Source organism: Hydra vulgaris, chromosome 14 (assembly GCF_038396675.1).
Source record: "Hydra vulgaris chromosome 14, alternate assembly HydraT2T_AEP".
Classification (NCBI taxonomy): domain Eukaryota; kingdom Metazoa; phylum Cnidaria; class Hydrozoa; order Anthoathecata; family Hydridae; genus Hydra; species Hydra vulgaris.
Genome location: NC_088933.1, coordinates 30,676,361 through 30,690,111, shown reverse-complemented (window position 1 = coordinate 30,690,111; position 13,751 = coordinate 30,676,361). Strand labels below are relative to the sequence as shown.

General features: G+C 24.7%; 1 long non-coding RNA gene across 1 annotated transcript; it reads left to right on the top strand.

The window, feature by feature from the left end:
- Nucleotides 1–11,813: 11,813 nt before the first annotated feature.
- Nucleotides 11,814–12,172, top strand: LOC136090454 (uncharacterized). The gene is made up of 2 exons (XR_010643435.1): nt 11,814–11,876; nt 12,034–12,172. It is a non-coding gene; the product is annotated as an uncharacterized LOC136090454 (long non-coding RNA).
- The last annotated feature ends 1,579 nt before the right edge of the window (nt 12,173–13,751 follow it).

Below are 13,751 nucleotides of genomic sequence, written 5' to 3'. Positions count from 1 at the left end.
ATGTTTATATCAAAAAATAATGTTTTGCAAAGAATTGAGGTGATTGGAGCTTGGGAACAAAAAACCCTAATTTTTGGGCCCACCCAGCCCTTAACGTGGGAGCAACGAGTTTATAAAATATTTTTTTTACTATTTTTATCTAAATTTATATTCATCAACAAATTTCAAGTTTCATGCAACAATCTCTTATTTTTCAAAAACTATGACCATATAAAGTTTAAACCCCCTCAATTTGAGGGGGTTGTAAACATTGCAGGGTCATAAAAACTGAACACTAAGAGATTATTGCATGAAACTTGAAATTTGTTGATGAATATGAATTTAGATAAAAATAGTAGCCAACGTTAAGGGCTGGGTGGGCCCAAAAATTAGGGTTTTTTTGTTCCCAAGCTCCAATCACCTCAATTATTTGCAAAACATTATCTTTTGATATAAACATAAACATATAAAAGTTTGGAGGTTGCACAATGCCTGTCAAAACTCTCAGACATCTAAAAATCCATGTATATATATATATATATATATATATATATATATATATATATATATATATATATATATATATATATATATATATATATATATATATATATATATATATATTAGGGTTTGCCAATTTAAATCAAGATTTAAATCAAAAGATTTTTTTGGATGACTAATGATTTAAATCAAATTTTTCTTTTATGTTTGGTTTTTGAATAACAAAAATTTATTTTAAAACTATTTTTGTCATATTTTAAAACAAAACTCATTAAATATAGCAGAACTATGTATATATAGAATTAATGACCCAAAGCATACAATAAAAATAAATAAAACAGGTAATGCTACAGTGCACAAAGCAAATCAATAAACATGATTATCAATTAAAAATAAAAAATTTTTCTCTTGTGTGCAGCATTAAAATTAATCATCGACATCAAATTGGATAATTTTCTGCTGATTTATTTCCTGAAGAGAAACACAAGCTTAGCAGCTTTCAGCCAATCTATTTGTCAGTTTTGAATGTACCAAGCTGTAAGAGGAGAACACACATTCAACTCCTGCAGATGAAGCTACCGCAGTCATCAATTTCAAAATTGTATTTAATGTTTTACTTTCAAAGTTATCATGGTGTGATCTCCACCACTGAATAGACAATAATGCTGTTAAAACCTCCAAGCTAAATTCAAATTCCAGGAATGGATACAACTTTCCTCTGAATTTCATAACTGTAGAAATAATACGTGGGTATTGTAGATTGGCATATTCCAACACAGCATTATTTTCAGTTTCATTTAGCATTCTACCTTGGTAATAAGGGTAAAGAAGATTAGCCAGAAAATGGGATGGTGTCACTGCCATTTCGTATCTTTTTTTGAATTTCTTTTGGATAACTTGCTTACTTTTACACAAAAGTTTGTTTTCTAGATTTTTCCATACTTCCACTACATCTGCTATTTTGCATTTGTCACTTTGTGCTTTATCAAGTGCAAAAGCAATAGGTTCTAAGCGAGCAAGTAGATCTTCTGCAGATCTCTTAATGACTAAGTTAGAGACATTTGTTGCACTGTAGTATCAATTATGGCGTGGCTAGACTCACAGACTTTTAGCAGAGTTAACCAATTTGCAATACACACTTTTAGACAGTCACACATGGTATTCCAGCGAGTATCTTGAGGAAATACAAGTTTTTGTCCACCAGCTTTTCTATATTCTGCCAATCAAGATGGTGGTTCCTAAAACATTTGACAATATTTACTATATGATCTTTAACATTGTCAATTTCTAGGTCATGTGCTAACAAATTCATTAAATGTGCAGAACAACCATATGTAACCACATCAATATTTGATTGAGATTCAATATTATGTATCATTTTTGATACATTAGCTGCATTGTCTGTAACAATGCTTCCTCCATGACACCCAAATTCAAGCTCTAAATTTTTAATTGATGAAACTGCTAGTTCTTCAAGATAATCACTAGTGTGCGAGCTTCCAGATGTGTCAATTGTGTCAGCTAAAAAGACATCACTTGTTTCAGTTGTGACTGTAACACAAATTATAGGCTCCTTATGAACGTTTGACTAACCATCCAGTGCCATATTTACTATCTCTCCATTTAGAGCGTCTTTAATGTTACCCTTTTCTTTATCAAACACTATTGTTAGGAATTTGTCAGCTACATCCTTTCTTGTCTGGCCACTATAGCCTGGCCAACATCAACTTAAGTTTTTGGAGTTCTGGATATTCAATTAATTGAAACGATGAATTTGTTGTTAAAATTATTCTTGCAATCTGCTCATCAAATACGGAAATTGACTCTGACTTGTTCTAACATCATGTGACAATAACCCAGAACTTGTATTTATTTATTGGAGTATTATTACTTATATTTTCTGTGCGTAATTTTTTTGCTGATACACTTATATAACATTTTCCTGCTAAAACAGATGATTCTGAGGGTTGCTTTGTAGCATCAAATTGAATGTTGGAAGAAGTAGTTTGAAATTCAATTTCTAAAAAAATAATTTGAATTAAATTATACTAATTACAAAAATAATTAATTATTATAAATACATTATATCATCTTCTGTATTATTTTCATGACAACATTTAAGTAAACTTTCATCCTTGCCACCAGACCCTGCTGTTCTATTTTGCATATCCTTTTGCATATATATCCTGCATATCTTGCTTTACATCCCTTGCCACTTTTTGTTTCAAGCTTTTCAAGTTTGGACCACCCTGGGTTAGATCTTCTTCCAGACATTTTTTCGTTTTTGTTCAGTATGTTTTAAATATTTTCTGCAAAAATATAGCTAGAGTTTTAAACCATTTCAGAGTAATATCTTTAGTTTTGACAAACAGTCAATATTAAATCATAACATTACAATATTAAAAAAAAACTTAATATTATCTAAACTTAATATAATAAATATCCAGAAAATCCTTATACAATCCCATAGTGGATAGTTTTGTAGAGGTATAAGGTTAAAAGAAATGAATTTAGAATTTTGAGTATACTTCTGACCTGTATGACCACTGCATTATGTACAAAAAACACAGTCAACCAATATCATATTACTTTAAATTATATTAAAAGTTCATCAAAAAATATTTTATTTAAATCAAAAAAATCTGATTTTTTTGATTTTTTTAAAAAAATTGTCATTTTTTCCAACCCTGATATATATATATATATATATATATATATATATATATATATATATATATATATATATATATATATATATATATATATATAAATATATATATATATATATATATATATATATATATATATATATATATATATGTATATATATATATATATATATATATATATATATATATATATATATATATATAAATATATATATATATATATATATATATATATATATATATATATGTATATATATATATATATATATATATATATATATATGTATATATATATATATATATATATTATTTTTAAATATATAACTATTATCTTTAATATAGTTAATAATATATTACTTTTAATTTTATTTATTTTTGTTTTATGTTATTTCTGTTTTCCCATAATATATTTATAATATTAGATATAATTTTCATACAGTTTTTTATTTAATTTTTATTTTCTTATTTAATTTATAATTAGTTATATATTCTTATTTTTGGTTAGTGATATAATGTTACTTATTATTCTATTGTTTTATTATTATAACTATTATTTTATATTAGTTTGTTTATTAATACTGCTTAAGTTACAGTAAATATTACTATTATTATTACTATTATAATTGTTACTATTATAATTACTATTTATAATATTGTATCGTTATTATTTTTTCTTTTCTTTTTTTTTCTTGTTTAAAACTTAACAACTTCAAGCTTTCTTCTAAATTTGGCAAATTTTCTTCTTTTATTTTTCTCATTAGTTTTACTAAGACCTCTAATTTTCGGAGAGTATGCACTGCATGTACAAAAAAGGTTAGTATAAGTTGCCGTGTATTGTTTTGGAATCAGACAAAGTGTAGCAGGCTTTATAATCATGGGTAAAATTAAACACAATCAAAACACACAACTTGGCTGTGTGTAAATTGTACTAAAGGTGTCTTTCCATTGACTAATGTATCTGATAATAAAATCAAACTACTCTTCTATTCAAATAAAATTATTATAACTGATGACTATCAACTAAATTTTTTCGAGCATCGGGATTGAATAAAATCTATACTCAATTTAATAAATTTATAACATCACATGCTTCACTTTCTGATGATGAAAACTGTTTATCGTTTGATGTAAATTGCCAATATAACGACATTAATAAATTTTGTCCTCATAACTTTGACATCATAAACTCTATTTCATTTTTCCATTTAAACATATCTTCTTTACAAAAGCACTTTGAAGATCTAAACATATTATTATCATTAATTGGAGTTACAGAAACAAGGTTAAAAAAAGAATCTCCTTTCACACATCCAATTATTATTCAAAATTATAATTTTCAGCACACACAAACCAAATCTTCTTGTGGTGGAACCATGTTATATTTATTCAAAAAAAAAAAAGTTTTATAAAAGAAGAGATGATTTAATTATATACAGGCTAAACTATTTAACAACTATGTTTGCTGATGACACTAATTTATTCATGTCACACAAAAGCATTTCTACATGAACATAGAGTTAATAAAATATATGACAGGTTTAAGACTAACAAATTATCTCTTAACATTGATAAAACTAAATGGATTCTTTTCCATCCTCTTATCAAAAAGCATAAACTGCCAATTAACATGCCTTAACTTGTTATTGACAATATACAAATAAAAAAAGTAACAGTAACCAACTTTCTAGGTGTTTGTATAGATGAAAATCTTAAATGGAAAAATCACGTTTAAAACTTATCAAATAAAATTTCAAAAAGTATAGGAATATTTACAAAGCAAGAAATATTTTAAATAAACATACTTTAGTACAATTATATCACTCATTTATTCATTGTCACAAAAACTATACAAACATTGCTTGGGGTAGTACAAATAAAAATAAACTTGAACCTCTTTATTGTCAGCAGAAGCATATAGCACGTCTTTTATATTTTAAAGACTGTTAAACTCATGCCAAGCTTCTATTATTTAAAATGAAAGTTTTTAATATATATGAGCTTAATATTTTTAATATTCTTTGTTTTATGTTTAAATGTAAAACCAATTTATCCCCAATTTCTTTCCATAATTTGTATTCATCAAAAATTAAAAATAAATACATTTTACGCAATGATAATTTTATTAAGCAGACCATTTTTCTAACTAATCTTTTTAAATTTTGTATTGATTATCGCGGACCATTCTTATGGATAAAATAGTTTTAAAAAACGTTACTGATGATTATATTCATCTAAGTAGCTACTTTTCTTTTAAACAAAAGCTTAAAGAACTCATTTTTACAATCGAAGATTTAACAATATACTTCTGATATTTTTTAGTGATCTTCCTTTTTACCCTCTATTTAAACATGAATTTATAAAAATTATATATGTATCTATTAACAACGGTAATCATTAATAAAGGAATATTTTAAGTTTCTTACTTCGTTACTTATTTTTTATCTTGTAAATAACTTAAAAATTTTAACACGAACATTTCTTAGGGTTACTCGACGACAAGACCGTATGGCCTTGTACGAGTCCCCGCGTTCTTTTATTTCTTAATAACAATCATTATATATATATATATATATTTTTATTTTTATTATTTTATATTTGTATTTTATATATTGTTATGAAATGCTAATTTAAGATGTAATAAAAAGAACAAACAAACAAACAAAAAATTTAGAATCTACTTTTACTGAAATAATTTTTCCCAAAAAATCAAATGTTATTGTCGGTTGCATATCTAGACACCCTATCATGGATGTAAACTACTTCCATAATAAAATGTCTCCAAAAAATAGCTACCGAAAAGAAATATATTTTTCTACTTGGCGATTTTAACATGGATCTGATACAGTCAAACTCTGCAACTTCTGAGTTTTTAAATTTACTTACTTCTAATAATATTCGCCCATTTATTACGCTACCAACCAGAGTTACTGACCATTCTGCTACAATCATTGACAATGTCTTTTCAAATGTAACCTCTAACTAAATTATTTCAGGAAACCTAACAACTTCTATTTCTGACCACCTACCTCAATTTCTTATTTGTCCTAATTTTAACAAATTGTTTATATCACGTAGTCATAATTTATACTGCAGGAACTTTAAAAATTATAATAATGTGTATCATACTATAACTCATTTGTGGATTCTTTTTACCTACATGCATCACTTTGCACTTTTCAACGTTCAACTTGGTCAACCAGGTATCCGTCCATTTTACAAACTTATTGATGTCATTTTGTAAGGCCTCGTTATCTTGAACATTTTTTTATATATATTGATTAGTTTACTGTCATCTGCGTATAATTTGCAATTTGAATTAACAATTGATGGTAGATCGTTTTTAAATATCAAGAATAACAAGGGACTAAGCACAGAGCCCTTATAAATATTATGATACGGGTCTTTAGTTAAGCGGTTCTGTTGTATTTCCAGTCTTGAATATCTACGTGATATTTGCTTCTTTCCATTTGCTAGGAAATTCTCCTGCTTTAATTGATTTTCGGTAAATAAAGCTAATCAAGTTGTGACACTACTTGAACAATTTTTAAGTACATAGAGACTAATACTATCACTAGCGCATGCTTTGTTGACACCCAGAGAATTCAGTTATTGCTGAACTGCGTTATTTGTAACAACATTAATCCAATCCCAATCAAAAAAATTTATCACTCACTCAATTCATTACATTTTTGTACGAAAGCAATATAGCAATAGTTCACGTTTAAATTCTTGAACAATTTATACCAGTTTATTAAATTAAAACTAAGATTTATTTTTTGTAGCCTTTTCTTTGATAATTTATATCTTTACTACGGAATTGTGAAGTGATTGTGTCAAAATCTTGAATGTTATAGTTGAATTTAATTACAAAGTGTGCTTTTTCAATTGGTACAAGCGGTGCGCCTATTTTAACGTCTCTAATCCTTTTACAGTTATCTGTCATTAGTAAATCAAGTGTATTAGTAGGTTCATAATTTCATATTTGAAATGTTGGTTCAAAATTACATTGTTCAATACAGTTTTCATTTAAATTATCAATAAATTTTATACTAATTTCACAATTTTGTTTTAGTTTTGGTTCCCCTTTCAGTTTAATAGTTAAATATTAAACTGAAAGGGGAATATAGTTGAACATTAAACTGGAAAGGCGAGTATAGTTAAATATTTAAAACATAACGATGTATTGAGACACGTTGGGAACTGTAAGGCAAAAAGTGTATGCATATCTCGACTTATTTTTTAATAAGAAATTAGCTGCACTAAAAAGTTTTTTTAACAATAGATAAGTAATGCAGACAGTGTCATACAATTTATTAATAATATATTAAAGTTTTAAAAGATTGTTTATGTTAAAAATTTATATGCAAATGAAAGATTAACGTTTTGAAAAAAATTTTAAATACAGGCCAGCAAATGACTGACAGGCAAGAACAAAGCAGATATCAATGCACACGTGATACAAGAGTAGCACTTTGGCATACTTGTTTTGGTATGATTGCTCTCTCTTGTTAGTGTGATTGATACGATTGCTTTCTCTTGTTAATGAGGTACCTACCTTATTACCCTTTGAATTTTTGTTTTGTTTACATTTGCATGTCGTTGTACAGTTATATAGTAATAATAAAAAATAGCAATAACCTTTCACAAATTTAAAATGATAAACAACATAAACAAGGTAACTGAGAGAGGATTACAAACATATTATCATCAGAAACTTAAATAAGTCTATTTTAAAAATGCAGTAATAAACTTCTTAAAATGATAAGATAAAATAAACTGTTATTGATAACTGATTTATGAGATAAAATAAACTTTTTTTAAAACAAGGAAAGAAGAAGACAAATCAAAATTTTGCAAAATATTTTTATTCCAAAAAAATGGTGCAGATAATCAATACAAAACTGATTAAACTTATTGTTTTTTAGGGTATATTAATAATACGAACTGTGTGCTTCTGTGGGTGACAAAGACGGTTCAGTTTTTTTTTCGAATTCGATATGCAGTTTTCCGTTAATTTATTACAGACTATTTAGAAGGAATGATTAAAAAGTTTCGACAAGGGCCGTGTATAACTTATTTACAAAAATCAATAAATTTTAGAAAAAATCAGAAATATATAAAACAATAGCAAACTTGCAAATGGATAAGAATATTAATGAAAGAAGGTAATAATTGCAAAAAGTATTAATTGGATGATGTTTTGGTCAAACTTTTTTTTTAATTTACAAAAACTGAAATGGTTTACATTTCTGGAAGAATTACTAAAGCTAAAACAGGTAAAAAAACAAAAAACTTAAAAATGGAAACTATGCTATAGATAATAATTTTGGAGGTCTCAACATATTGCATGACAGTGTTTTATTATCCAATAATATTGAAAGTTATTATCTAAAATATTTATGCCAATTATATTGGCATAAATATATTAGATAACAATTATTTAATTAGATATTAATTTCTTTTTTTGATATTGGCAATATTGAAAAAAGAAGTAATGCTAAGTAACATCTTCTTTCAAACCATCGTATTTTGTCTAATCCAAAATCATCATCAATAAATAAAATTAATTAAAATAATAAAGCTTTTAAGTTGTCGAAGTAAAACTTTATATTTTTCATATTTGTAAAACTAATGTTTGTGTTAACAGCATTTACTAAATCACTTTATTTTTATCTCCCTTTCCACGTGTTTAGACTCTCGCAAAAGTCATCTTATTTATATTATAAATGGCATAAGTTTTTATTAGTTAAGCAAGTGTTTTTAATTGACATTTTTATAGACATACATTTTATCTATTTAATATCGAAAGAAGTTTAGAAAATAAAATTTTTATTAGCAAAAAATTAAGTTTTTTGCTAATTAAAATTTTATTTTCTAAATTAATGTTTAATTGGCGTTTTTCTATAAAAACAAAACAAAACTTATTAGATACGATTATAATATACAATGTAAACAGCAATATTCTACAATGCCCACCAGTTTATTGCCATCTTTTCTGTTTACATAGTCTTTTAGATCAAAAAATGTTTTTATTCCGAGCGAAAAAATATCTTATTACATTTAAAAATATGCTAAAAATAAAACTAACGATTGGTTCTAAACACTTTAAAATCAATTGTTAAAACGAGCCTTAGTATGGATTAAAAAAACGAGTTTTATTTTAGGAGGAAAAATATATAAATAAAATTAATCAATCATAAAAAAACATTAATCGAAGCGTATTTAATAAAAATCTTTGATTACTCAAATTTCTATATTATTAGATAAGTTTCAGATAAAATTTATATCAGATTGCAAGGTATACATAAAACAAGTATATAAAAAAAAAATTGTTTGGATTATTTATGCTCTAGTTACCAATCCAATGGTTTGCATTACTACATTGATCAGAAAAGCAACTTATTAGATTTTTTGCTGTCACAAATACGTCTGAAAGAACGCGCACTTCCACAAATAATAATAATAAGAAAGATCAAATGAGTGCTAGGTTTATGGTCTGATTAGGCTCATTACTGATCAGAATAGGACTATGGTTTGATTAGGTTCATTACTGATCAGGTTAAGGTCAAGGTTTTTTTTGGTTATCTTAACATGAATCTTGATCCTAACGCCTGATCCTCGCACGACCAGTTTTTTTAAACACGGAAGAACGCGTTACATCGGATATACATTTTACAAATTTTTAATTTAACTTCAGATATTTGCGTGGCAAGCACGGCAGAGCAAATGACGCTGCTTAACTAGAAGATTACCGGATTTCAAATCTAAAAAAGGACGATTGAGTACAAGCCTTTACGCCTAAAAAATGACGATTGAATACAAGCCTTTACGCCTTCTCTAAAATAAAAAGCAAGAGACAGTCTAGATCTGGAAACAGCTCCATTAAAACACCTCTTCCGTAAAAAAAAATAAATAACCAGCACAGTAAAATAAAATAAAAAATTTATTTTAAATTTAAAACAGACATAATTTAAAAAGAAAATATAACTGAAACATAAATAAAAAAAGAAAAATTTACTACATACTTTACAACGGAATTTATGGGTAGTGAAAGATTAATGTTCGAAATTGGCAGCTTATCCTATAACTATAATATAGGTATAAGCAATTAGAATCGTGTCGTCACCAAATAGATATCTAATGTATGTTTTGATGCATCTTATGATTTTATGTAAATTGTTAACTTAAAAATTTGTGGAATCTAGGATAAAATTATTTTGTACTAAAGTGTTAATTGGGAAAGAAAAGTTCTGCTGTCAAGAACATTTTTATAGAGATAGCTTTAATAATTTGAAAAACTCATTGAGTAATCTAACATATTAGAATAAAAAAACTCTTGGATGTTGCTGTCACTAAATCACACGCAAAATAAGAAAATTAAATTCCAGATTGAAAGCCTTTAAATAAACTTTTTAAATATGTTCACAAAATTTTTTAAGGGCTTTTGCATTTTATTTCTAAATAAAATTTAGAAACAATGCAACTAACTGCTTGAATATTCGAAACATAATTTTTGTAACTGTGTAAAAACACTACTCATGCAATAGTCTTAAAGTGGGCCACTACAACCTTTCCACTTTTATGGCTTTGGATAATTGAAAAACTTTGACTTTAGTTCACTGCTGATTTAAATACTTTTATATTTTAGACAAGTTTCTACTTAGTTTACTCTTTAATGTAGTCTAAGTACTAAATTCCAGATTTATGCTGAAAAAGTTTTGAACCTTTATCAGTTTGACTTATTTGGAATTAATCAAATTTGTTTTTTTTCTGTTTTGCATTTTGCAAAAAACAAAACTCTAGCTGAATTATTTACACTTTTTTTCTAAATAAGATTTATATAAACAATTACATACTTCTATTGAACATTATTTGCTGAGCAGTATTTTTGCACAATACATTTTTCAAACTAAAGATGTTAACCATTTGCTGAAGAAGAAACTGTAACATAAAGTAATTTTTTATCTATCATCTTAGAGATATCAAGAATTTACATTTGAGAAATACACTTTTATCCAGATGTTATAAATTATATTTTCAAGTTAAAGAACCATTAAAATCACCATATACTGATTAATTATAGAGTTAAACTAGCGCAATTTTATCACAAATCTTTCTTGAACTAGTATGCATTTGAATTCAAATAATAACTATTTCCAAGGATAACTATTTTTATACAGACTATCACCATCATTCTAATAATAATACTTCATGTGTAATAAAATAATAAAGATTATACTTTATATAAATTCGTTAAATATCTTTTACTTTCTGAAATTAAAGTAAAAAATCATTTTATCGTTTAGAAACCAAAATATCTCCAAATACATTATATTTTTTGAAAATGCTCTCGAAGATCATACCATACTTCGTGTCAAAATAACAACAACAAATATTAGATCCGTTGCGTAACTCGTGAAAAAAATGATTTACAAAACATAACGGTAGTTAGTATTTATATTTATAAATAAAATTTATACGTTTAGCATTACAAGAATCTTAAAAAAATTATACTAAAAATGTAAAACACAATATTTTTTTTTGTAAAATATTTTTTAAAGTTATGTATAAATTGTAAAACTGACTAAAATATACAATACGGACTAGGAGTATATCCCCTAAATTATTGGTGGTGCTATTAAAAATCCGTATTGTACAAGTTTGATTCCTTTGTATTTTAAAGAAAGTCGTTAAGTTGTCTTGAAAATCAAATTTAATTAAAAAAGAGTAGAAACTTTATTAATAATGTATTAACTATAAATTTTACAAAGTTAATGATACCTTGATAGTGGTTGTTATATAATTTCATAGAAAAATTAAAATCAAACTATTGAATTAGTTTTCATGTATTTTAAAATTAATTATTAATAACTCAATACTTTAGATTAAAAGCCAACCTGAATCCGCTTATCAAAAGAGGCGCTAGTGACTTGGAACAAGAAGCTAAAGAATTGAAAATTCCTCTGATAATAATTAGTGAAAATAGACAAATAATATTGATTTAGTTTTATAAATGGTTATAAGTTGTTTTTTTTCTTTCACAGAGTAAAAATCAATATATATATGTATATATATGTGTGTATTTACATATATATATACATATAATATATGTAAACATATAATATATCTGATATATATGTAAATATATACACATAAGTATAATATATATATATATATATATATATATATATATATATATATATATATATATATATATATATATATATATATATATATATATATATATATATATATATATATATATATATATATATATATATATATATATATATATGTATATATATATACACACACACACACACACATATATATATATGTATGTATACATTTATATATGTAAATACATATACATATATTATATATGTATATATATTATATTAAATACATATATATATTATATTAAATACATATACATATATTATATATTATGTATTTATATAAATAGATATATTTTTATGTAAATCATATATATATATATATATATATATATATATATATATATATATATATATATATATATATATATATATATATATATATATATATATATATATATACATTTTATATATATATATATATATATATATATATATATATATATATATATATATATATATATATATATATATATATATATATACATGGTAAATAAATTCAATTCTTCTTCAGTTTATGCATAGAACAATCCATATTTAAATGTGTATTTAAATATGTGTAAAATATATGTATATATATATATATATATATATATATATATATATATATATATATATATATATATATATATATATATATATATATATATATATATATATATTTGCACACATTAATATATATATATATATATATATATATATATATATATATATATATATATATATATGTATTTGACACATATCTAATGTTTGATATATGCATAAAGCTTAAAGTCATAAACATAATGTAGTTATTATTTTATCTTGCCTTGTATATATGTGTGTGTTTTTAATTTATATTCCAATAATAGGAGATATATATGTGTATGTTTGTGTGAGTGTGTAAATATTCTATAATTAGTTTTAATAATAGGATATATATATATTATGTTAAAGATGCACAATATTTTTTTAGTTTTTTGCTTTGTTTGGTCTATAATTTGCTTTTACTAAACGGTTTTTACTAAATTTTACTAAATGGTCTTTCACTAAATGGGTTCTAAGCTGAAATCGAAAACTTAATAAGAGAATGGACATAAGTGTGAGATTTGTTTTCATAGAAAAGTATCACATCATTGTATCATGTATATACCAAGTATTTGATTTATATTATTTGAGTAAATAATGGATTGACTTTCTACTTTAAGGTCATTTGTACTTTGGATGTCAAAGTCATAATCTGTGATGGTTGTTTTCATTTAATTTGGTCAATATTGAGATATGATCTGATTCTTTGATTACATCTTAAAAGGAGTTAAATTTTTTTTGACTAAATGACAACTCCAGGAGCTAAAACTCTAACTAAATCCATATAACAATTTGGTTGATGCCTGGTTGTAGTTAAAGTTGAGCAACAAATGAGAAAACATAGCTGAGGATTTTAGTT